The sequence below is a fragment of the Lonchura striata genome, chromosome 2 (genome assembly GCF_050655825.1).
Source record: "Lonchura striata isolate lonStrDom1 chromosome 2, ASM5065582v1, whole genome shotgun sequence".
Lineage (NCBI taxonomy): Eukaryota > Metazoa > Chordata > Aves > Passeriformes > Estrildidae > Lonchura > Lonchura striata.
The window spans coordinates 68,995,080-69,019,924 of NC_140704.1; the positions used below are offsets into that span (position 1 = coordinate 68,995,080).

The 24,845-nt window shown below is 38.4% G+C and overlaps 1 protein-coding gene across 16 annotated transcripts in view; it reads right to left on the reverse strand.

The window, feature by feature from the left end:
• The window catches only part of LOC116183231 (uncharacterized), a 274,914-nt gene that overhangs the window by 114,449 nt on the left and 135,620 nt on the right, over window positions 1-24,845 (reverse strand). The gene's annotated exons all lie outside the window — the stretch shown is intronic.

Genomic DNA, 24,845 nt, shown 5'->3' on the forward strand with positions numbered 1-24,845 from the left:
TTTTTAGTCCTAGATTATGTACAGAAATATATGTAATGTACCTCTGGTTTCAAGTCACCTTCCAACACTTTGTTATTTTGCAAAGCAATACATGGCCATTGATTAAGTACAGAATCAAAACTGAATCGTGCATTTGGTGGGTGGCTAATTTTCTAACATCACTATTTAATCATCTTGCTTTGGCACTGGAACCTACTACATGCTATTTTTAGCTCCAGATACAGGATTTGGGTATCCTAGGTAAATTTAAATTGGCCTAATATAGAAGGTGGTTACTACCATTAGTATGATGAGAGCTCTCTGAATCAGCTGCCTATTTTGCCAGAAGGAACTTGGGTAGAATAACTGTCTGATATCTTTTTCAGCTCTGCTGGTCTCAGCTCTGGATTACTCCTGAACAAGATAGTGATGCAGGGTCCTTATATCCAAGTATCAACAAAGTCTTCCCTGTTTTTGTTGCCCCTAATATAGGGTTTGATCAGGGAAGCTGTTGAAGTCCATGGGAGCCAAAGTGATCAAAGTGATTTCACAGCTTTATAGAATCAGCATCTTAATCACATTTAAAATATTTAATTAAAACAAAGCCAAGGAATGAAGGCAAATCTTTACCATAAGTAATTAGAACTTTAAAAAGCAGGTATACTGTCTGCTAGACAGCATCAACCAGAGTAACTTCTGTCTTCCAGGCATGAGTCAGAAGTTTAGATTAACTTTCAACACTACAATACTGGCATTAGTTATTGACATCTCAAAGACTGATACCATGATGAGATTTGCATACTCCCCAGTGAAAGTAGAACTCAACTCCAACAAGTACAAAAACAGAGTTCAAAATGTCTAAGAGAATAAAGAGTTCAAGAAGTCTGAGACTGATTTGCTCTTAATAGAGAGGCTAGGATAAGTCTTCAGTAAAAAGAGGGAAAGTAGTCGGTGCATGTAAAAGATTAACAGATTTTAAATGTAGGGTGGGAGGGGAAAGAAAGAAGAAATGAGCCTGGGATTTTGAACAAGCTTCTGTGAATGTTGCTCTAACTATTAGTTGAAGTCTAAACATCCTATTAAATTCTTATGGAAAGTGTACATCAAAAGTGGTAGCACAAGTCAGATCTGCCCCATGTGGATGTTGTTTATGAAGCAGCCTCCTTAGAAATGTTCCTCAGACTTTTGACAAATGAACTTTCTGTAGGTTGTACATTTGAACATGGAATGCCTATTGTTTCCATCTGCCTTTGGCTTGTACAGTTCCTTGGGGGCTTAATAGAGAGACAGACATTTAGTAGAAAGAAGGCTTTATGGAGTGGCAAAAGCACATTCTGGGAGAATTCACTAGGAAGAAAAAAAGGAAACACAACAAAAACAACTCACAACCAACCACTGTTTTCTACAGAAATTAAACCATTGCAGAATAAAAGTTCTTTTTAAAAAAGCACATACATTTTTCATGGAGTGGGCCTAAAGCACTTATTTATATTTCATTTCTCTATGACACGGTTTTGCTCATCTAATTCCATTTAGAACATTACAATTTTTGTTTCAAATGTCTCTGTGCTGCAACATATTCTCTAAAGTGCCCTGGAGCTGCTGGTATTGTGAATGTTATCTAAATGACTCATTCAAAATTTTAAGGACAACTCAGCTTAGAAATACAGTATTCTGGTTTTCAGTTATTTTTATTTGAAAGTTTTTAGTTTGGGGTGCAAAGAAGAAATATACAGAACAGAGAGCACTTGAAGAGAGTCACACAATTGCTGCTGTTTTCCACTTTATGGGATGAAGCCAGACACAACAAGTGGCACCATTTCTCCTAATATGCACAGAGTGAATCTTGATTACTTATGGTGTTTCTGCAAAGGCCCCTTAACAAAAAAAAAACTCTGAAATATCTCTTGTTTGGATCATAACGTGAAAGACAACTATCAAACAGTGAGTGCTGCTTATATGATGTCTGTTTCTGTGGTGCTGCTGTATATTTCACAAATTGCAGAAGTTTGACTTAACATTTCATGCACGCATTGGTTTTGCACACCTGTATATACCTGTATGGTGAAATTCTAGCTCCAGTGAAGCAAAAGTTTTCTTAAAATACATATTATATTACAATCCTCTGCACACAAACATTTACAAATACTTGTTTGAATGTAGAGAAGGTCATGTTCTGTGTCACATATATCACAGGGCCCCTGAGGCTGCGAAGGCCATATTTTGAAGGTAGGATTTTTTTACTTTGTTGAAGTAGACAGACGTTAGGGCTAAATTGTATGCTTTCTGAAAAAAGAATTGAAACTCAGGAATACCTGAGTTTGACTTCACTGACATGGAAAAAGTCACTGTAGAAAGGATGATCCTCTGGTACCAGCACACGGCAAGACAGAAATCCATTGGCTGTTGAGCTACATTAACTACCAGAACACCACTTAACATGAGTTACCTTTAATTTTGCACTGGTAGTTTCCACACAGAGTCAGAAAGCTCATTCTTTCAGGCAGTCAGATATTCAGTTGAGATCAGTCTATAGAATTGCATGGTTTTTACAAATGGAAATGCACCATTTGAACTGTATATGTTGACTGTTGTTTGAGATTAAACAAAAGCAAGCTGGACTTCTGCTCCAGGGAGAGTTAGATTTTCTGAGGCTGTCAGAACAAGACCTCTAAGGGAGTCAGGCCATTTTTCAGAACAAAAAAGAGGGCTTTCCTAAATAACCACCCCAGTCTTAACCAATCAGATAGCATATATAAATATAATTTCCTAAAAGTTAAGGCCAAAAAGGATACCAGATGCACCTACTGTGTGTTCACAGGCCATTAATTTTAAGCAAATCGTCTAGTTGATGCTCAGAGACTTTAGTGAAGGAAAAGCATTTAACTGCTTAGAAAATTATCTGCTACAGGCACAGGGTTGGCAAGACCTAAGAAAGCCATGCCATGGCAAGGAATTAATCATCTGAGATGTACACAAATTATCCTAGCAGACGAACCACACCTCATGCTATATGAGGTGAAAGATCCACAGAGCCTGCCAACCTGACCCAGGGAAAATTCCCTCCCAAACCAACTAAGGCAATCTGTAATCACTCTCTATGCCACCTACAAGGAGATCTCCTGCCCTGGCCAATCTCAATGTGCTGTAGGGGAAAGCAGTCAATAACAAAGAAAAGAAGCTACATGCAGAAACCTTCGCTCCTTGCGCAAGGGAGGAGATGAAAAGAAATCTGCCCTGATCATCTTTGGAGAAATTCAGGTCTGTTAATTGTCTCAATGTGGAGTTGCTGTCTACAAGCTTTTGAGTTGAATGCTTTCCCATTAAGGAAAAGGATGATAAAGGCAAGCTGTTCAGGCCAGGCTTGAGCTCTAATTATCAAGAGACCTTGCAGCCAGAAAGCAGCTTCTTATTTCAAGACTGAGTTAGCTGAACTTCAGCTTCTGTCAGTCAGGTGGAAAACCTCTGCTGTCAGGTGTCTTCTTCAGACTGACCTCTCGCCCCGCTCTCAAATTACCTGAATACTCTGAATTCTTGACACCCTTCATCCATTTGTTTTCCAGTCCTTAACTCACGCTATAGCCCAGCTTAGACAGAACAGGACATATCACCTGATGAAGAAGCCTACAAACAGGACAAAATGTTTCTCTTTTCCTTGGATCTTTTCCATTCCTTTTTTTGCCACAACACAGCAGGAAAAAATTAAAATTAAAGAAATTATCCGTGATGCCACCTAAGTCCATCCATAAACCACTGTTTTCCAAAATGTGATTTACTTTATTCTCCATGCCAATATATAACAGGTCAGGCTTGACTGTTTTTAAAAACATCCTTTCGGTGCAACAGAAATCTTAAACTAGGTGATTACTCTTTACTTGGCCTTATTGTTTATTTTCTTGCTAGCCTTCTCCTCAAACTTGGTGTTATACATCAGCAGATGCTAGATGCTATACATTACTGACTATATCACTGATTAATGTTTGCCTGGCCCGCTTCCTCAGTGTATGGAGTAAAACTACTGTAAAAGTACTTGAACAAGCTGAATGAATTTGTGGGAGAGGATGCTTCCTCTAGAGACTGTCACAACTGGAAGCAGATAAAGATTATTGACTATTTTAGGCAGTGGGTAAGCTATAAAGGTGAAGAATATTTATTTGCTTGCACAAAGGCAAAAAAAAAAAAAAAAAAAGTAGAGGAGAGATTTTGCCCAGGGGACAGCAACTGCATTGCTGATTGAGGTGGAAAATCTGTGAAGGAGCCTCTTGTTAGAACTGCTGGCAGTGTATCATCCAGAGCAGTACATGCTTTCTCTTCAGCAGACAGGGATTTTTCATTTCATCTATCATTCAGAACTTGTTGTAATGCTTCCAAAAGTCACATTACATTGTCATACACTCCCATTAACACAAAGACTTACTCTTTGTGAAGTAATTGGCTGCTGTGGAAGATGGGCATAGGGAGCAGGTGCTACAGGTGGCCTTTTCACATTGAGATGCTCCATCAATACACTCAGCCAGAGAAGCTGTGTTTCTCCTGAAGATGAATTGCATCTCCCCAGCTTCCTGCACAACACTTTGTACCTGGATGTTCTGAATATTTATAAAATCCTTCTCCACCACCATGCCAATTATACTACTACAACAATCCCAGCCAAATTAAACACAGGAGTTGCTTCCACCAAGTAACAAAATTTCTGAGACCTGAGGAAAGCCCAGCAACACATCTAAAATTATTGGCTACAATCTTCTTCCCCAAAGAGAGGAAGGCTAGGCCATATCATACCATATTTTCTTCATAAGAAGGAGATCACTTTTCTCCTCGACAAGAGCATTACAATAAGCCATGACAGAAGTAGTACCAAAAGTTGTATTTTCAATGGTTAGGAGTGAAAACACACTGGTGTTTCAAAATGTCATTCTAGAGAAGAGAATGAAACAATCGTAAGTCAGACCATGATTTTTTAAATTTCCATACCTTTGAGTCAATGAGAAAATTGTCTTTCAATGTCAAAAGATAAAGAAATCAAAATTTAATATGACCACTATTTTCCTTTAAGCTTTGCAGTTTCCACATGTCTGAATTTACCAGGGTACAAAAGCATTGCCTTGCTGCAGAGGCATAAGTAATCAAGGAAGATACATGAAATGTAGATATGCTTTTTGGACTACAAAGAAGAAAAGTGTCATAGATAAAGGGTCAGTTCAGCAATATAAATTATGTAGCTTGTTAAATACACCACTACCACGACCCACCCAGAAAGTGTAGGTATTGCACAAGGTTAGAAATTTGGTACAATGGGATGATATCCATTACTGGATCTACATTTACAAATATAGTACATTAATTCTAAGCATTTGATGTTAAGAGAAATTATATAACTGCATACACTTCCAGGCTTTCTGTTTATATATGTCCTGCTTAATGTCTTTATTGATAATCTGGATGAGGGGATTGATTGTACCATTAGCGAATTTCCAGGTATCACCAAGATGGTGGGAGTGTTGATCTGTTGTAAGGTAGGAGGGCTCTGCAGGGGGATCTGGACAGGTGGATGGATGGGTTGGGACCAAAAATATGAGATTCAACAAGACCAAGTTGTACACTTTGGCCACGATAGTCTCATGCAGCACTATAGGAGATAAAGTGGCTGGAAAGCTTCCTGGCAGAAAAGGATCTGGGGGTGCTGGTTAAAAGCAGCTGAACATGAGCCATCATGTGCTCAGGTGGCCAAGAAGAAGAAGAAGAAGAAGAAGAAGAAGAAGAAGAAGAAGACGAAGAAGAAGAAGATGAGGACGACGAAGAAGACGAAGAAGACGAAGAAGACGAAGGCCTGAGTCAGCAATAGTGTAGCCAGCAGGGCTAGGGAAGTCCTTCTTCCCCTGTGCTTGGCACTGGTGAGGCCACACCTAAAGAGTTGAGTTCAGTTTTGGGCTGCTCACCACAAGAAAGACATTGAGGTGCTGGAGTGTGTCTAGAGAAGGGCAACAAAGATGGGGCACAAATGTGATATGGAGTGTCAGAAGGAGCTGGGGGTGTTTAGGCTGGAGAAAAGGAGGCTCAGGCTGAACATTACTGCTTTCTACAACTGCTTGAAGAGAGGGTGTAGCCAGGTAGGGGTCGGTCTCTTCAACCAGGCAATCAAGATACACAGTCTTAAGGAGAGGTTTAGATTGGACATTAGGAAGAATTTCTTCCCAGAAAAGGTGATTAGACTTTGGAATGCACTGCCCAGGGAGGTGGCAGAATCCCTGGAGGTGTTTTAGGAATGATTGGCCATATTACTCAGTGCCAGGGTCTAGTTAACATGGTGGAGTTCTGTCATAGGTTGGACTCTATCCATAATCTCAGAGATCTTTTCCAACCTATCTGATTATATAATTCTGCAGTATTTAATTACAACCCACAGGTAAATATTACAGCTTTAAATAGTAGCATCAAATATCACTGTTTGCTAACTGATTTTTTAACTTCATGTGCAGTCCTTGTAATCCTAAACTTTTACCTATTACTATTCACCTCATTAAATATTGTGTTCAAAAATAGCTTTAACAGCAAACTGTAAACAGACTGACACACATATGTCAATGAAGCCTAAGAAGCTAAAAAGAAGAGCAAAGTGATATCACTCTGAGCCTTGGTGGCTTGGCTATAAGAAACTCTTGGGTCTTTACCTTAGTTCTAGGTCAGTTGATTGAGTCACTTGAGAGCTCTAAAGTTCAGGATTTTAGTTATTTTCTGGGCCAACCAAATCATAGCAGCACTGATAACTGAGTAATAGTCAACACTAATTCCAGTGGCATAAGGTGGCCTAACACTAAGATAGTCAAGCCCTTTCTAAAAGATTACAAGTAATTCAAATGGGCAAAGACATCCTGTTTCTTCTGCTTTACTCAGACTTGTTACCTTTTACTTCAGTAATAAATTTTCTTGAAAGATTATACCAGGATCTGTACCTCTACAAACTCATGTATACCTTTGCCTATTCCTTCAGGAAAAACAGTTTCTCTTGATGCTATTATTCACAACTAACAAAAGAAAAAGAATGGGGAGACAGATTATCTAAAGATCATGTTCTATATGGAGAAACAATGGTTTATATGTGCTTTCATTTCCAGTTTTAGAAAAACTCCACCATGAAATGGACTTAAATTTGCACAGGCAACTCAGAAATACTAACTTAATTCAAGACATAACAACAACTTCTCTTTGACGCACTTTTTTTACCCCCCAGTTGGTGTGGCTATTTTCTTCAGATATTTTCTGCTGGAAATTTGTGCTGTTACCAGCAGCTGAGAGGAGTGGCTATGATTCCAGAAGCAATGGCAGTATTCAATCTTCCTAACATTCTTACATAGTACTGTCCATACTCAGGATGTTCACAGGTTACAAGAAAGGTCTTGGGGAAAAAAATAAAAATAAAAATAAAAATAAAAATAAAAATAAAAATAAAAATAAAAATAAAAATAAAAATAAAAATAAAAATAAAAATAAAAATAAAAATAAAAATTTTTGTAAGCAGAAAGACAGTTTCAGGAGAAAAATGTTAAATTATTAAAAGAAAACCTCCACCTTCACAACAGACAGATTTTTAAAAAATATTTTCAAAAATTCTTGTTATATATTCTCTTTGACAAGACACTAAAAGTGTCTTATAGCCACAGACCTACTCAGAAACTTCAAGAGCTGAGGGTTGATGGCATGCTGCACTTGCTGTTTTGATGAGTTTACACTGCATGAAGAGGAAGGAAACATCCCCCTGCACAGCATATGGCAGCACTACAGGAGACAGCAACAAGAAACGACCTTCAAGGGACCATCTGCCAGTTCTGCTCCAGTCACACCTCCTCCTTGCCCACAACATGACCCTTGTACCAAGGAGACCAGCAAAGGATGCACATGGGAAACATCCTAAACAGTTAAAGCTCATGCTAGGCTTGCATCATTCACTTCACCTTTGCTAGAGTTTTCCCAATCAAACGCCAATAGCATTTAACCTTTAACACTGTTGTCCAGAATCATCTGAACACACCACTGAAAACATCACCCAGAGGTGGTTATCCATTCCTCATGCCTCCACATCTTCAGATATTCTTTCAAAGAATAACAAAGGGAGAAAACTGCTTAGACAAAAATGTGATCTTTATGGCAGATGGTACCACAGGGTAAATGGCTGTCGATCTGCTGTAAATAATTCATCATTGTCAAGTGTGGTGCTCCAGTCATCTCAACAGAAATATGTGATGCTAAGAAAAATGTAACATTTGTCACAGAAGTGCCACAGACATCATGGGGCTCTCTTCTTAAGCCAAGTTAGGCACAAGAATACGACTGACAGAGCAAAGCAAGACTTTAAAGATGCACAGGAACAACCTTCCATACACACACACACACACCTGCCTCACCAGGTAGTGTGAACCCCATAACCAGAGGCAAGTAAGCTGAGTGCCACTGACTTTTTATTCACCTGTGAGAAGGTGATCAGCAAAAGAGAGGAATGGGCAGGAGCTTTGTTCTGTCTCTCTCTTAACTCCCAGCGTGGCAGCCAGCGCATGTCACATTCCCTGCATATTTAGGCCACCAGCAATTTATAACACGTGCTAAAGAAAAAGTGAAGTAGAGGGCCACCGGGGGCTCACAAGCCTTTAGCTTTTAGCACAAAGCCTGGGACAGTCCAGCTCATCCCACACCATTTGACAACAGGTTCAACCTCCTGCTTCAGGGATGACATGGGAACAGGTGGGCAAACAGGCAGTCACCAAGTGGAAGACATTTCTGAATACTGCCCTTACAGAATATAGCATTTCCCTTAGACAGCTCCAGAGAGTCCAGAGCTACAAGAAATATTCTTCTCAAATTACAGGGAAGGCTAGCAAAACAAGGAACAGCATTAGTTGATTCACACTAAAAAATCCAGGTAAAGAACTGTAAACACACTGTTATGCTGATCTCTCCAGTAGCTGCACAGAGATGGTATGCTTGACCTTGAAGGAAGGCTTGAGTCATCTATTAACCTCCTTCCAGAATAGGTCCCCATATCCATCTTTGGTGCTCAATAGCAGCATTGAATGTGTCCTCAGGGCTCGCCCTCACCTACACGTCTTATATACAAGGTTGTTTCAGTCCCAGCTTGAGCATACAGTTATTTAGGTCAAGAGAATTTTTTTTTTTAATACCCTGTGTTTCTGGTTGATGCTTGTGCATTCCAAGCAACAGTGAGAAAGGCTTCCCTAACAGCCATGATGGATGGGGCACAGGACCAACCCAAAAGATCTCCAATGCCTGCCCCTGGGCAGACACATTTCCCCAAACAGCAGGCAAGGATGGGCTGTCAATGCTGTTCCAATCCACAGAAATAGCAGGTAGACCTGAGATGTAGGATGAACATACTCTTCATTTAAATAAGGTATGTTCATGCAAAATGGTGTCAACACCTCCCCTCTTTCTTTTCTCCCCTCTTGTCACTTCTCTCTCATCTCTGCTTATTTTATCCACATTACAGCTGTAGCTGTATAAATGACATGCTGTGGCCTAACATCATGTGATAGATCATCCTACATCAGCTCTGAAAAATGGAGATGCTGTCAGCTGTCTGGTTCTCCTCACATTCACTGTCAGCATCAGTGCATTCAGGCAGCATGTCACAGCCATCTGAACAAGATGAATACAGCACTATGAACATCAGCTTGGGAACCAAGTCAATCAAATATGTGACCACAACCACACAGAATCATTTGTGCTGAGAAACTGCCACACAGAAAGGGTTCCTAGTGCCCTACGATACCAGTACTGCCACTGGTAGATTTTAATTAAAATATCTGCTTGATCAGGTTGAAAAACAAAGAGGGGTTTTTCTGATGAGGTTTTCCATACAGTACATTGTAAAGAAAATCTCAGCAGCCCCTGGGGTTGAAGGCAACCCTGGCGTGAACTACATCTGTCAGGGACCAGTCTTGCTGTTCCTAATCTCACTAACAGGCTCCCACTGTGAAGCAAGGGGATTGAGTCTCCTGTGCTACCCAGCATCCTCTAATAGAGGGTCAGAAGAGATAATGTTGCATCCTTTTGTATACCTGGTCTGATAAAAGGTGTTACTGCCCATGGCAGGGGAGTTGGAACTGGGTGGCCTTTAAGATTTCTTCCAACCCAAAACATTCTGTGACTCTAAAACTGTTAAATACAGCTAATCTGGAAAGGAGATTAAATTAAAGGGACCAAAGAGAAAACTGTTGCCGTTTAGTTCTCATTTGTAAAAGAAGGAATAGCAATGAGTCATTCAAAGGCCCATAGTACAACATGGGTGTGCACTGCCTCCCTTCCTACCACCCCCTCCTCAAGGCTCCTGGACCCTGTATTCCATCTGAGTGCACTGAAAGTTGTGCACCCCTTATCAAGGCACCTTGAAACAGAGGCCTTTCCCATGTATAAGAAGCTGCACAGTGAAAAATTGTGGAGGGCATGAAATAGGAAAATGAATGTTAATTCTGTTCCATGGTATTTCATCAGACAACATCCATAGTTTTTCTGTTTTCCTCTCTCTTTCCTCTCTCCATCCCCTAGAATGCTCCTCTCATAAATTTGAGCAGGTCTTTATATCTCTCTCTTATAAAATGTCTGTATTCTGTTTCCTGCTACAAGTTGGTCTCACAACCTGGACAATCAATCACTACACAAACAAGCAGAAAGATGTTAACCCATTGTGCCTGTGCTCAAATTGGTTTCAACATCAACAAACTAAAGCAAGGGTCTGGAAAAACACCAGAAATGCCTTTAGCAATTCAGTGATAAAAAGCAGCATTCACTCACTTAAAGTGGCATTTATGGGAAAATTTTTGAGCACTGTCCCAGAATGAGAAATGGGCAGTATGTTAAAACAAGTATCACAAAAACACCAGGAAAAATGCCAAAACAGCAAGGACTTTGCAACAGTCAGAGAACAGTTGTATTCAAAGAGAACAGGATTTACGCTCAGATAAAAGATGACTTTTTTAGCTGTGTTGGGAGGTTCTCCAACCAGAAGATGCATTTGAATTGTCAGTGGAAGCCTGGACTCTTTCTGGCTGCTAACACAAACGTTGAATCTCTTTCTGGGGTGGCAGAACCTGTGCTACAAGGCTGTATATGAATGACACAGCTCAGTGGTATGGGAAGAGGAGCTCCAGTTACAGAAGCACTCTGGTTTTACCTTCATAACAGAAGAAGATGGGCTAAGCTGTGAAGGAAAAGCTGCATAACATGCCATTAAAGTGTCTTCCTGAATTATGGGACTGCATCTCTTGGCCTTGCTTGGATCACCATTTCATGTGGTACCTGAATGAGAGCACTGTCTTATTCAGTTGTATCTGAAAATGAAAATGTAGAGTAATTTAGAAATTTAGAAAATTTAGAGTAATTCCATGAAGATTCCTCCATGACTCTTCTGCCCCTCATGTGGCGCTTTACCAAAGAAAACTCTTCTTGCTTTCTTGATGTAGAATGCGCATGGAGCTGAGTTAGGCAATTTATCTGAAATATGATATCCATTATTAAAAATAGCAAAGATCAGGACAGTTTACATAAATTAGTCAAAACATTGCCCAAATTCTAAAAAGACAACCACTGTAGTTCCTGTGGATTCTCTACTGCCCTTGTCCCAGTCAGAAGGGACAGTCATATGGAGATGTTCATGTTCAGCTATGGATATGAATCAAATGAAGATGCTACTTCTGAAATATATAACAAACTCTACAAGCTACTTCTGTCCTGTGATTTGCCTAAACAAAGAGATGTATTTATATAAATAGCTCCTTGCACTGACAAGGACCTTAAAACAGCCCAGTATCAGCAGATAAGATCTAGAAAATGAAATTAGCTCACAGCCAGGGGATCACATAAATTGTGGAAAGTTTCTTCAGTTTTATATCACAGCCTGTGCTCCTGCCATGCACACATGAAAAAATAAGCAGTGAGGCCGGGCTGAGACCATATTTGATTCTGCTAATATTCAGACCTAGTCCATTTGGGAGATAAAAAAATTCTATTATCGTTAACAAAAGATAGAACAAAACAGATTTTTTCCTTTCTACCAATAGTATTTTGAAGGCTAATGCAGAAAAGCTGCAAGAGACTTTATTTTGTGTTAAAAAATTCTATAGAAATTGCAGAGCAATCTGTGTTAAAAGAATTAATTCTTCATGACCTAGCAAATTGGACTTTCATTTGCCATGAGGTACAGTTACCTGACACATTGTCGAGTTGATGGATATTTTTATAGTTAGATCTCATTCTAAAATGCAGGCTGTCTGCTGCCAGCACTTGAGTAATGTGCTGGCTCATTAACAGATCTTTTTGTACGAGAAGAAGTAGAAGATTATCCCCAAGCTCATGTCTTCTAGCCAAACAGACACATTATTCTTGCAGTGCTCAAAGTTCTGAATGGTCATTTACAGTAAAGGCAACAGCTTTCACTGGAAAACAAGTGACTTGCCAAAAAATGATGAATAAAAAAAAAAAAAAGCATAAAGAGAAGCAGATCTATTGAAAATCTCCAAAAGATGAAGCTTTGACAAGGAACAAACTTGAGAAATGCTGTAACTTGATCATCTATCTCATACCTCAACAGCTCTGCTATTCCCTTGGATTCTACCAAGAGAAATACAGAAATGTGACAGAAATGTAGGTGTCAGAAGACAATCTAACTGGGGGCAGGGATTGAAGAGGCAAAGAAAGCTATGAAATGTGATATAGGTACGGTGCCAAGTAATGCAGCATTAAGACAAGCTGACATTACTAGAACAGATATAATTCCTGGCCTCACTTGATGGAGCTTATTCACTGTGTTCATCACTTCTTATCCAAGCTGTCAGGAACATTGTAGCACTTATCATACACAGTATTAACAAAAAACACACCTTTGAAAACTGTGTTAAACAAACTGAGATAATTCATGACAGAGTTGCTAAACTCACAGGAAATGGGTTTGTTTTCTGACCACTGAGCCAAAATCTTGAAGACTTTTCATGACAGGCACTTCTCATATAACCATTGCTTACGTTTTTCTCAACAAGAAGCTTTCTAAAATCTCAGTCTTGTGGGGTAACTGCCAAGAAAGTAGACAACTTCAAATTCTTCAACTCTTAAAAGTTACTGGTGGGTCAAATAGAATCTGGTGGGTCATCTGTGTGCCATGTCAGCACTTTAGTCAATAAGAACTAATACCCAACAGACCAAAACCCTGTGGGATATTTGTACATGTTTTTTTAAATTAACAGTGTGGGTAAACTAGTCTACATAATTGAGCTCTGGGATAACATTGTGATATTAGGGCAAGATTTGAGCCAGTCTCACCTGTCATTTCTGCACTAGAGGAGCATAAACACAATATCCAGTATGGAGTGTGGTCACACTTGTTTGTCAGTTGCATGCAGAGAACATGCTTCTCATCATTCACATCTCTGATCAGGGAATTATACTTCTGTCAGAACCAGTGGAGTCAGCGAGGGAGAAAAGAGTACCAATCGGCATTCCTTACTAGCTGGATAAAGTAGATCTGGTCAAACAGTGAACTAACTCATAACTGGGTCATTAAGCAAGGTGGCTCTGATATTATTCACTGAGTTGCATTATTCATTGTGTACAGATAATTGCCAGGTCATTTGCAAAATATTGCTCATGATTATTTCACAAATTTTCAATTCTTTAAAAAAAGTTTCAGTCACCCAAGGAAGAAACGGGGAAAGAATTAATATGAACTGGGTAATCTATTATATATCATGAGTATTGTCGTGCTGAAGTGAGCTCGTCATGAATAATCCATAGACCAAAACAGATGCACCTATTGCTTACAACCAACACAGACAGGCTTGGTCTGAAAACAATAGAAAGTAGGTTGTTTATTGTATAATTCATTTGCAACAAATAATTCAGGGTGCTGATTTCTTTCCCAGAACACATTTACAATAACATCTATTTCAAAAGTAGTAAAACCATATAAAGCTAAATAACACAAATTAATTAGATTAATTGATTCTAAGAACTTGAAGCTTGACTTCAGAGCCAACATGGAAAAAGAGTAAGATGAACAAAAAGAAAAGTTTACTTGTAGATTATATAATGCTCCTTCTTCTGCATGAAAATAAAGTGATATTTAACAGTGTCAGTAGACTCATAAATTTGCTGAAATCATCACCATTACTAAAAAAAGTATCCCACCACTCTCTATCAGCCTCAAGACATGATTGGGTACTTTGCTACATGCACAAGACCACCTCAGTGCCACCTTCAGCAAGTTATGTTCAGTAGTCAATGTATTAATGTATTATCAAGAGGCAGTATCAGGGAGAAGTCAGTGGTGAAAAATCTAAATCACTTCATCTAATAATTCTTCACCGCTATGACTAAAATAGGTCTTCACTGTTTTAAAGACATCATTTTACTGCCTCCAGTTGTAACCTTCTCAAACGCCAAAGACTAGTAAGAACAAAGTGTTATTTGACCTTGAATGGGAGACTACTTGTGAGAAGTGACAGCTTAAAGGACACAGGGAAAACTATTCAACATTAGATTTTTTTTCCCCGTGGAATTCTTATTACCCTTTGAAATTTTCCCCTTGAACTTCCAAATCTGATGTCTAAAAAATGGCCACAGTTTCACAGTTTGCTTATTTTCATATGTTTTATCATTAAGTACCTCCTGAAAAAGCTTTCCTTTTTAAATAGAATTAGAATTGATAAGATACCTGGAGATAGAATCTCCAGATTTGCCACTACAGAAACAGGGGGGAAAAAAAAAGAGACTCACTTAAAAACCTATAATGTGACCTGAGCTTCAGGTTCCATAACCACACTTTTCCTTAATAAAGGAGTAGGAAAATGTGGTGAAAATATGTTCTACATCAGACACTCTAATCTGCCTCTTTATTGTTTTATTAGTATCCTGATTTACAAATTTTGTAGACTTCATGCCTGAAACTCACAGGCAGTTAGAGATAACCACTAAAGCGAGCTGCACACAACTGAAAAATAAAGCATCTGCAAATGTTAGGCGTGGACTAAGAACTTAATCTTGCAACATCCTAATCAGGTAAGTGGCTCTTAATAATGTATCTGAACTTTGTGTAAAATTTGACACAAGGAACAGCTTGGAGACTGTGCATATTTTGCAGTACTCTGAAATGTTTCCTGATGAAAACCAGGTTTTCAAATTGTCTTTTGAGTGTTACCATGGTAGTTGATATAAAGAAATAATTTTCAAGATCATAAATGTCAACTGCCTGACACCCAACAATCATCTTCAAATACTTGAGGGATGAAGGCAGGGCTATTTACCCTTGGTACAAGCAGGAAAGAGTGTAATCACTTTGCACAGTTTCCCTCAGGAGGTTGAAGACAAACAGGAACAAATCTGAAGTCACTGCAGGCTAACATGGCAATTACCATACCCTCCTTTTTCCCAAAAGGTATCCCTTGTGCTTTTATGGGTTTTGGAGTACTCAGCAGATGCTGAACTTCCAAAAAAAAAAATATATGAAGGGTTTGATCACATTCCATCCTCACAGTTTAAGGGACAAGGACATGCTAAAGCACTCTCCTGATTCAGGGATCGGATGAATAGACAAATCTTCAGACTTTATTCAGATATCTTATTACTCTGTTCAAATTCACAGTATTGGTTCATAAATACCTCTTCTACCTTTATCCTAGCTTTTTATGTAAACTTTTTTACAGTTTCAGAAGAATTGTGAAAAATATGCTCATGTTCTATATTTCTTTTATTTATTCATTTAGGATTCATATTTTTCATATTTACCTCCATTTTATGTCTGCTTGGAATACGTGAGTCATATCCATGGCAATAAATGGCCGTAAATAACGCAATGTCATGTAACAACAGAAAATATGAAAGCCACACATTATAAAACCAGACTGGTGAACATCCAGCTTGTAGCCCAACACTCAATAATCTCAAATATCTACCTAATTCAGATTGGTAGTTTTACAAGGAATATGAAATTTTTGTCTAAATTGGACCTAATCATAATAGTCTCTTCTCAGATATTGTTTTGGTTTCAGACTCATATAGAGTGCTTTTTATATACAGGGAGAAATAAAACACAAAGGAAGAGAAGAAGAGAACAATTAATATGATTTATTAATACAAAATATGCATTAATCATTAGCCAGCCAGCCATTCTACATTCACTGCTTACAGGAAGGCTCATCATTCAAACCAGTTTTGGTGCCAGTGTAAATTGCCTCATCTTGGGGATGATCTTCCTTCCCACTGAAATCAACAAGACAACAACTTTCACTAACTTTTACAGGTACACATTCTTCCCCTTCATGGCAGCCAAAGAGCTATCTTCTTGTCATTCCTCCTTTTCCAAATGAAATGCCTCCTAGGCTCTTCTTTTGTCCCAATTTTTCTTCAAGATGACATCTACACACTTGTAATTGTAACAACTGCTTTAACCTACCACGATGGCTTTGTCACTGAAGCTGCTGAGAACATCACAAGGCTTTCTCTGTAAATCACTTCACTCTTTGCTCTTGTGTTTTACTTTTACATGTACAGCACTACAAATATAACACCTGACCTGGGTATTTAATGCTCTCCTGCCACTGAAACCATTATTTTGACTATCATCATGGGGCAAAACCAACACACTCCTACCAGGAAGGCTGCTTGGTGGGAGGGTGGTGCATAAAGTACATCGTCTATCATAGCAGGTGACATCTGCCATGTCATATCTTTATGTAAGAGAATGTCGTGTTTTGTTTTACCCATCAGACAACTCATTGCAGCTGCTGAAAATCTTCTTGTGCTCATACTGGAATAAGTGTCAACCCATTTTTACCTCCTCCAACAGGTAGCGCCATGTACAGGAAAGCTCCTGTGGGAAATTGTAAATCCGCAAGGATATTCATGAAAGTTCACAGAAGTCTGGGATTCTTTGCAATCCAGAGTTGCATATGAGGTACTCAGTCAGTATAGTGGCTTAGACAGGCTTAGAAAACAGGCAGCTAGATCCGTTAAACTCGGAAATAGAAAAACATATCTCTAAAGGTGTTATGCTACATGTATCAGCAAGCAAAGCAATCACACAATTCAACTCTGCATCACAGAGAAGGTTTTCCTTCCCCACACACTCAACACACATTTGTCTTTTAAATAGTCCCCACACCATTTTTGTCACTGAAACAGCATTACTGGAAAATTGTCACTAATTCTTTTTTCATCTTTCACAAGAAATGTTTCCCCATTATTTTATTTTAAATGTTCACATCATTTTGAAGCAATTTTCAGAATCAGGGACATTTTTATTTCATTAGAAGCAGTCTTTTCTTAGCCTTCACTAAGAAAGAATGGGACCCCTGCTGTTTTCTGTGAATTGGCATTTTCAAAAGTTGTTTTAAAAAATTATTCAAAAATTATTTGGAGTCTAGTTTTTAGTGTAACACAGCATAGAAGAATTCATTGGAGATAGACCCATTTCAAATGGTGTGCATTATATTGTTTTTTTTTTTAAAATCTGTTCTTTCTGGTTGTCTAGATAATTTCTATCAAGAGCCCTGAATGTGCTAATGGACTCCAATTCCCTTGGATTCAATGGAAGCAACACACTTTAGCATCTCATAAGGAGGTAACTACAACAACATGATTGGATTTTCAAAGGACGGTTTCTCAAACTACCTTTGTCTTGAAAGAATTCAATTTAGTCAGCCCCAAAGCCTGTCTCAGTCATACAATACATGTTTACAATCAAGCTATTTCTCCCATTGTCCAGCACATAACTTTCAAAAACATCTATAAAATGGCTGCCTCCTTGGTCCCCAATCTCTTTAATTTGCAAAACTGCTCATCTCTTTATTGGAATATCACCAGAGGACTTGACCATTGTCTGTTAGGGAGCCTATCTAAAGTCATAAGAGCAAACAAACAAAAATTCAAGTTTCTGAAAAAAAAATTTAAAAAGCTGTTTATTGGTTGCACAATATAAGAGGTTTGAAGTATTCATGCCAAGTTAGAAGGTTCTGGATTTGAAGCAATGGCAATAATAATAAAAATCACAGAAACGGAATTGACTAAATTAATTTTCTTGTAAAAGTGTCACAGTTACAGATGGTAACAATCTAGAAATAGCTGCAAAGAGAAAATAATTACAAAGGGATGAAAATGCATTAATGCTCAACTGTACTGGATGTGTGGGAAAATATACTCTGATGTATTCCGGCTGTCCTTAATTCATCACCCTACTGTACTAAGCACCCACTTTTACAAACAAAAACATTGTCTCACTTGTTGAAATCTTTTATTTAGTAATCTGTGTAGGCTGAAATGTTGGAAATGTTTTCTAAATGCCTGGCTTCTGAATCCATCTTCAAAGCCATCTTTGCCTGTATTATCATACAGCTGCAGGCTTTAATCAAAGGTCATTAGATTTACCAATTTCTGTCAAACATCCTGACATCATTCCTTCAAAGGAAATGACTACTATTTTAGAACTTGCAAGGAAATGTCACTTAATCCAAAATTGTTCCAAAATAAAATCTCACACCAAGGGTGAGAGACAGGAAGAGGGAAACTTTGGAGCATTCTTCAAAGTTGGCATTAGTACGGTTTGAGAAGATGCAAAACAGTGGAGAAGATTTACCCAAAATCCAAAAGTCAACAGACCCTAGGCATACATGATACCCATGTCATTTTTTAGCACCCACAAACAAGCACTGCTCCATGAAACACTGTACTTGTCAAAAATCACCCAGGTTTTCAGTAGCCTCTGCCTCAGGTGCTCACAATTGCCAACGTGGTCTAGAAATTAACCCCAAGGTGTTTGAGAAGTCCAGTCCAGCAGGTGTGCTAAAGCATCCTTTGTGGATCAGGCACATTGCAAGTGGAGCCCCATGCCTCAGAAGTGCATGCCCCTGCCAGAAAGAAGACAGCAGTGCTTTATGCAGGTACTTGTGCAGGCAGCCTCCAGGTAATTCCATGCAGTTCTCTCACAAAAGGTACTGTGTCATATTCCCTCCCTCAAGATGGATCTGCAATTCTATACAGAATTAAATTGGGAAAAGTATGAAGAAATGACAAATGATGTATTTTCCCTCATTTATAAATCACAAATGGCAAGTATGATACATAGAGAGGTGCCCCTAAGTGCAGGGAGGACATGCACAATACTCTCTCTTTTGAAATCCCATCGAGGTAGTAGGCTCAAATAAAGTCCCTGATATTTAGGACATTTGAGGGCTGCCAGTAGAACAGGAAGAAGGGGAACACAAGTTGATAGGATGCACCACTTGACAACAGTGAACAGCTGCAGCTTCTCAAAAGGTGACACATCTACTTAATGTCACTTGCTGAGACAATGATTTTCACCTCCAGCAAGTCCTGAACAAGGATAGAAAAAAGGTTTCCAGAAATGGAATCCTACTAATTATATTTGGACTGTTTAATACCTGTTTCTAGAGATGACTGCTAAGTGATCAGAGCATAGTGCACAAAGTAACATCCTACTGCCTGGACTGGCAAAAGCAAACTGTACCATTGTATAGATCTGTCTCGCTACACATGAAAACAAAACATGCACAAACACTTTATTACATGTTTATTTTTTATCAACCTCTGACAGTGACCCAAATAGACTAAATGTTTTACGGACCCATGAAGAATAGCCTGATCCCTTGAGCTCAGACACAAAACTAGGAACCACAGTAGACATGTTCCCCACCCATTCTTAGTGCTGTTTACAGCTTCAAACATCATCAAAAAAATAAACAATGGAACAAAACTGAGTACAAGATGCAAGTGGCATGGTCAAAGAAAAGTAATTCTACATTTCATAAGTGGTACAATTTGAGTTTTGTGAAGAGGTACATTAAGGGATGAAGCTTGAACACACGCAGCCATCCAGACATCACAGGATTAAGAGATGTTTATACATGAAGAAGCACAGCTCTCTTTCCAAGCAATGTACATTCAGAAGACCTGCTAAACACTGGGTGTCTTTATGTCACTGCCAAGCAGTCGTAATGAATGAAGCACTTCTCAATCCCAGCTAAGATCAAAACATTATTGGTGAAGAAGAAGAAAGGTCCTTCTGTATTAAATAAACCAAAGCTTCTGTACTGCCAAACAGTCCTTTGGGAGTTCAAGTGGAGCCTGAGAGGGACATGATAGAGAACACAATAGTCCCTCTTCTACAGAAGCAAAGAAGAGTGCTTTCCTTCTTTCCAGGCCTGCAAAAGCAGTGTTACCCTCAGCTCCCATCTTGTCTCAGCTGGTGTTATAAAAGGTTCCATCTGCTTCAGCCAGAGTCTGTGATACTTATTCTATGCAGGCACTCACACTATTACTGAAGATTGGTGTTCATTTCTGAAACTCTGTTCAAAGCAAAAAGTAACTAATATTTTATTCTGGAAAGGATCCCAGCGGATACATATCCCCACCCTCAACATTACTTAAGTTTTTCCTCCATATTATTTTGAGAAGATGAGATCATGCAGATAGACTCTTATCCTGATAGTCTAACTGAACTGAGATCTAGCTTTTTGAAAAACAGCAAACTGGGTTACAAGCACAATTTTATTTGCAACTATGCAATGGCATTGGTAGCATGTTTGTTAATTTTCTGTAGGGTTTATGCTCAAGTGTATGTACTACTGTACAGAATATATACAACTTTGCTTACACTCAGTTTATCTATAAAAGGGCTTGTTTTCTTTGCATTAGACAAAAGAACTTCATTGTCAGAAGAAAGTTAAAGTTTCTGTTATTGTTACTTGGGCAAAACGGTGTGTGGGTTAATGGATTTGCCCACAAAAGCTAAATAGCTTTAGCCACTTCAAACACAAACTGTGAGGACTTGTTATATCCTAAACTGTAACCACAAAAGGTCCTTAGCATAGTTGGCCTAAACTAAGGAAGCATCTTAGCTATGTAAACTACTTCTGAAGGAGATTAACACATGGATAACAAGTCCTTGTCCTGATGACCTCATAAATCGATTAGGGTTTTGGTTTTGTTTTGGGGTTTTTTTGTGTTTTTATTGTTGTTTTGTTGTATGTTTTCAGTTGTTTTATTTTGGGGTTTTCTTCTTGTTTTTTTAGGGGTTTATTTTTGTTTGGGTTTTTTGATTTTTTTTTAAAAAGGGCATCAGAACACTAGTTTCAGCAGAACTAACTCTAGCTTAGGTTCCTGCTGCAATTTCCCAACTGGCTTCTCAGAACAGTAATCCATCATAACTCTCCTGATATATTTTTACTCTGTTTATGTATTTCCATTAATTTCGGTTTGATCAAGTAATAATTGAAAAGTTCACTCTTTTGCTACTCATGGAAAAAAAAAAGAACATTAAAAAAAAAGTCAGGAATTGACACAATTACCTAAGGAATTTAATTTTTAACATAAAATTAACATTAAGTTTACCCTCTCCTTAAGGAAGGCTTAGATTGGACATTTATGCTAGGCTTTATAATACCTGCAAAGCATACTCCTTACATCAATGGCAATAAACATGTTAAAGTTCTACAGGTCATGTCCTGTGGTCTCTTAAGGGGGTGAATTGCGTAAGTCCTTTTCAAGTAAGTTCCACCTGCAAAGTTAGACCTGAAACACTGTCCACTTCCAGGCCAAAAATTGAAAACATGGGTTTTTTCCCCATCTACTCTTCCTCAGTCGTTAAGGTTCACAAGAGCCATTACAAATATGGAAGGGTTTTTGAACTGAAGTAAAAATAAATTATTTAGAGAAAAGTAAATAACAACATAAGATACCACTCTCTCATTTAAGCAGCATGATAGGCATCTAAAGCTATGGAACAAGGTCACATCTTTTTAAAACTTGCAGTGATGTCAAATTGGTGAGGCAATTTCAGCAACCATAGAAGAATGTTCAGTGAAACCAAGTCCAATGAAAAACCTAATCTCTTACATATACAAGGTAATTCACCAGAGCAGGTTTTCCCCAGTTGCAGCTGCTCAGAATCAATGCTTGCCTTCCCCACAAGCTGCCTCTCCAGAACAAGGCCCCTTGACCAGCAGAAACACTCACCCTGTCTTACCTTGTTTTCTCAAACCCTTACTAACACAAACTCATTAACTCTAAAAGCAGGCCATCCAGCATTCTGCTGAGCATCTCTTTCATGGTTTAAGTGAAACAACTTGCTACCTTTTCCTAAAATCAGAGCACAAAGGGAGGTTACACAACACAACATACACTACTCCACGGGACAAAGCTCAAATAAGATGCTGCTTCATATGCATGCTGAATATAAATAATACTATATGTATCTACTGTATGAAAATGAAGATTGTCAGTAGTTACCTGTTGCCATTTCTTCTTCAGGGTAAGCAGAGAGCTTTCTTGACATCTATCTTTTCTTACTCAGAGCTTGTGCATGATAGAATGGAAGGTGGCCTATTCAGATCCTTTTTCTTACAGAAACTCATTTTCCCAGGCCAGCTACTGCCAAAAGTTTTGTTCTGTGAGTAGTCTTCCTTTTAGTACACTTGAAAAGTCAAATGCAGCTAATGACAATACAGAATCCTTGAGCATAGCTCGAAATGCTTGCCTAATTTCAAGCAAATTTTACAGAGTTATGACTACTGCTATTTGGAATGAGGTTAGCTGGCACAGGATGAAGCAATGTACCAACGTTTCAAATATGGAGCAAGGTACTAACTTTTCCAAGAGTTTGGTTGCAACCTCCCAGCAGTAGCTATCTTTTCAGAGATACATTTGAAGAAGAGAAAGTACTGCTACTTTTAACTACTGCTAGTACTTTCAAACACTTTAAAAGAAGACTTAAAAGTACAACTAAGCTTATATCTGGGCTTTGTTTTAAACAAATAGAGAAATATAATTTGCATATTAAAAAAAATGAAACAAAAACAGCTCTGCCTGCTGAGTGGACAAAGTCAATTTAACCAGGCAAGATCTAGGCAGCATTTTCTCTCCATAAAAAATGTAAATACTGTACCTCTAACAGTCATTAAATTATAAGTGGACATTAAAATTCCTGTATTCCAGGTGCTACAAAGTAAACTTTTCCTGACATGCAAGAAGTCATGCTCATACTAATAAGTGCTGCCTACTGAGTTATCTTCCACTTGAGAAGGAAAGTTTGGCTTGAACTTTCATCATCCTCAAGACCTTTTATTCTTTTTAAAGATTACTGTCAATCAACTTTCCTCTGCTCAGAGTTTCTTAATTGCTTACATATTACCTTAAGATAATCTTAAAACATTCATAATCTTCTTTAAAGCAAACCCCTTTGGGTATAGCAACACAGAGAGACTCAGAGCAAGTTTTTCTTCTCAATCTATTTGTACCTGTCTTGCTAAGTACAGTGCGTCAACCAAGCCCACATCCTGGATTTAAATTTATAATGCTCAGTTCACCAGAGGGATTTACCTTTGCAGGAAGCAAAGAGGCCTGTTCAGATGCATCTTAATGCCTGAATCATTTTCAGAAAAACTGATTATGCAAATTAACATGAATAGCATTTAAAAACATATCTTGGAGTTTTGAGTTGTAGTAGGAAAAATTTGTTTTGGTATGCATCCTTTTATCCATAGCTGATCAGTACCAGTGGGCTGGTCTACACTGGCCATTCAGCACAACAGGGCAGACCCTGCTATAGATGTGAGAGCAATTCTATAATTCCTTCCTCTTCCCTTCCTCTAATCTAGTCTCTAAAACATCTAAGAAAGGTTAGCATTTGTTGGATTTGGATTATACCCATAGTCTAACATTTTAATCTTCTGAACATGAAGCACCATCCATGTGTAATGTCCTCAAGAAGCTTTTTACCAAGCACAGCCTCATTGAGGCAACATAATTAATGAGTATTAATCCAGAAAATAACTCAGCAGACAGACAGGAATGCAGTGTCAGCACCCAGCAAGATGAAAATGGGATGCCTTTCCGTGTGCAAATAAGGCAAACACTTTCATATTAAAGGAATTTCAGGAAATGAAAACAGAAGGGGCTGGGGAGTTCAGCTGGAGGTAGATTTGCACACTGTCAGATTTCTATTTCTGGAACAAGTTTTTACCTTTTTCATTTTAAAATGAGAAACTATGAGAAGCTCATTGGTGTCCCAGAAAGTCTTAAACAGTAGTAAAATTCATCTTCTTAGATTTTTGGTCAGGAACCAAGAAGTGATTAAACTCCCTGTTGCTCAAATTAGCAGTAGGTAACTGTAATTTCAGTTACAGCACTGGAAGGAATACTGGGAGAACAATCCATATTTTTATATCTCTGTGCTGGCTATGCCAAATCACAGGAGGGGACTAGAGACTGGATTGTTTGCTATACAGCCTCTCCAGTTCTTGCAATCTTATCCCTGGTCTCAGGGTATCTGTTGCATATTCAAAAACATGCTCTTTGGATCTACTTCTTGGAGATGATGCTTGGTTTTATCTGAGGAGTTGCAGTTGACTCTTCCCAGGGAAGGGAAGAAGCAGGTCCCTAGGACATGGAAACCTACTGTGAAGTTCCATATGTATCTCTGCTCAATATGGAATTGCACTCTGATGATTAAAACCAATCCAGATTTTTTTTCATTACACTCATTTTCCAGAGGAAAAATAAATTCTATTTTTCATAAAAATTATCTGGCTTTTTTTTTTTTTTTTTAGCTAAACTGATTTTCTTTAGGGTGCAATTAGTCAGGAAACTCATATATATTGAGTCTTCACATAGGGTGCTATATAGCTCTTTTGAGGACAAACACAAGAAACTTCATCAAAAAACATGAGGTAAAGATATAATACATTTTAAATATACAGTGCTAATTTTCCAGATCTGTGCAGACATAAAAACATTAATTTGCTGAATAGATGGTTTTGGGATCTGTTGACATATTGTTACTATTAACTCAGCAGCAC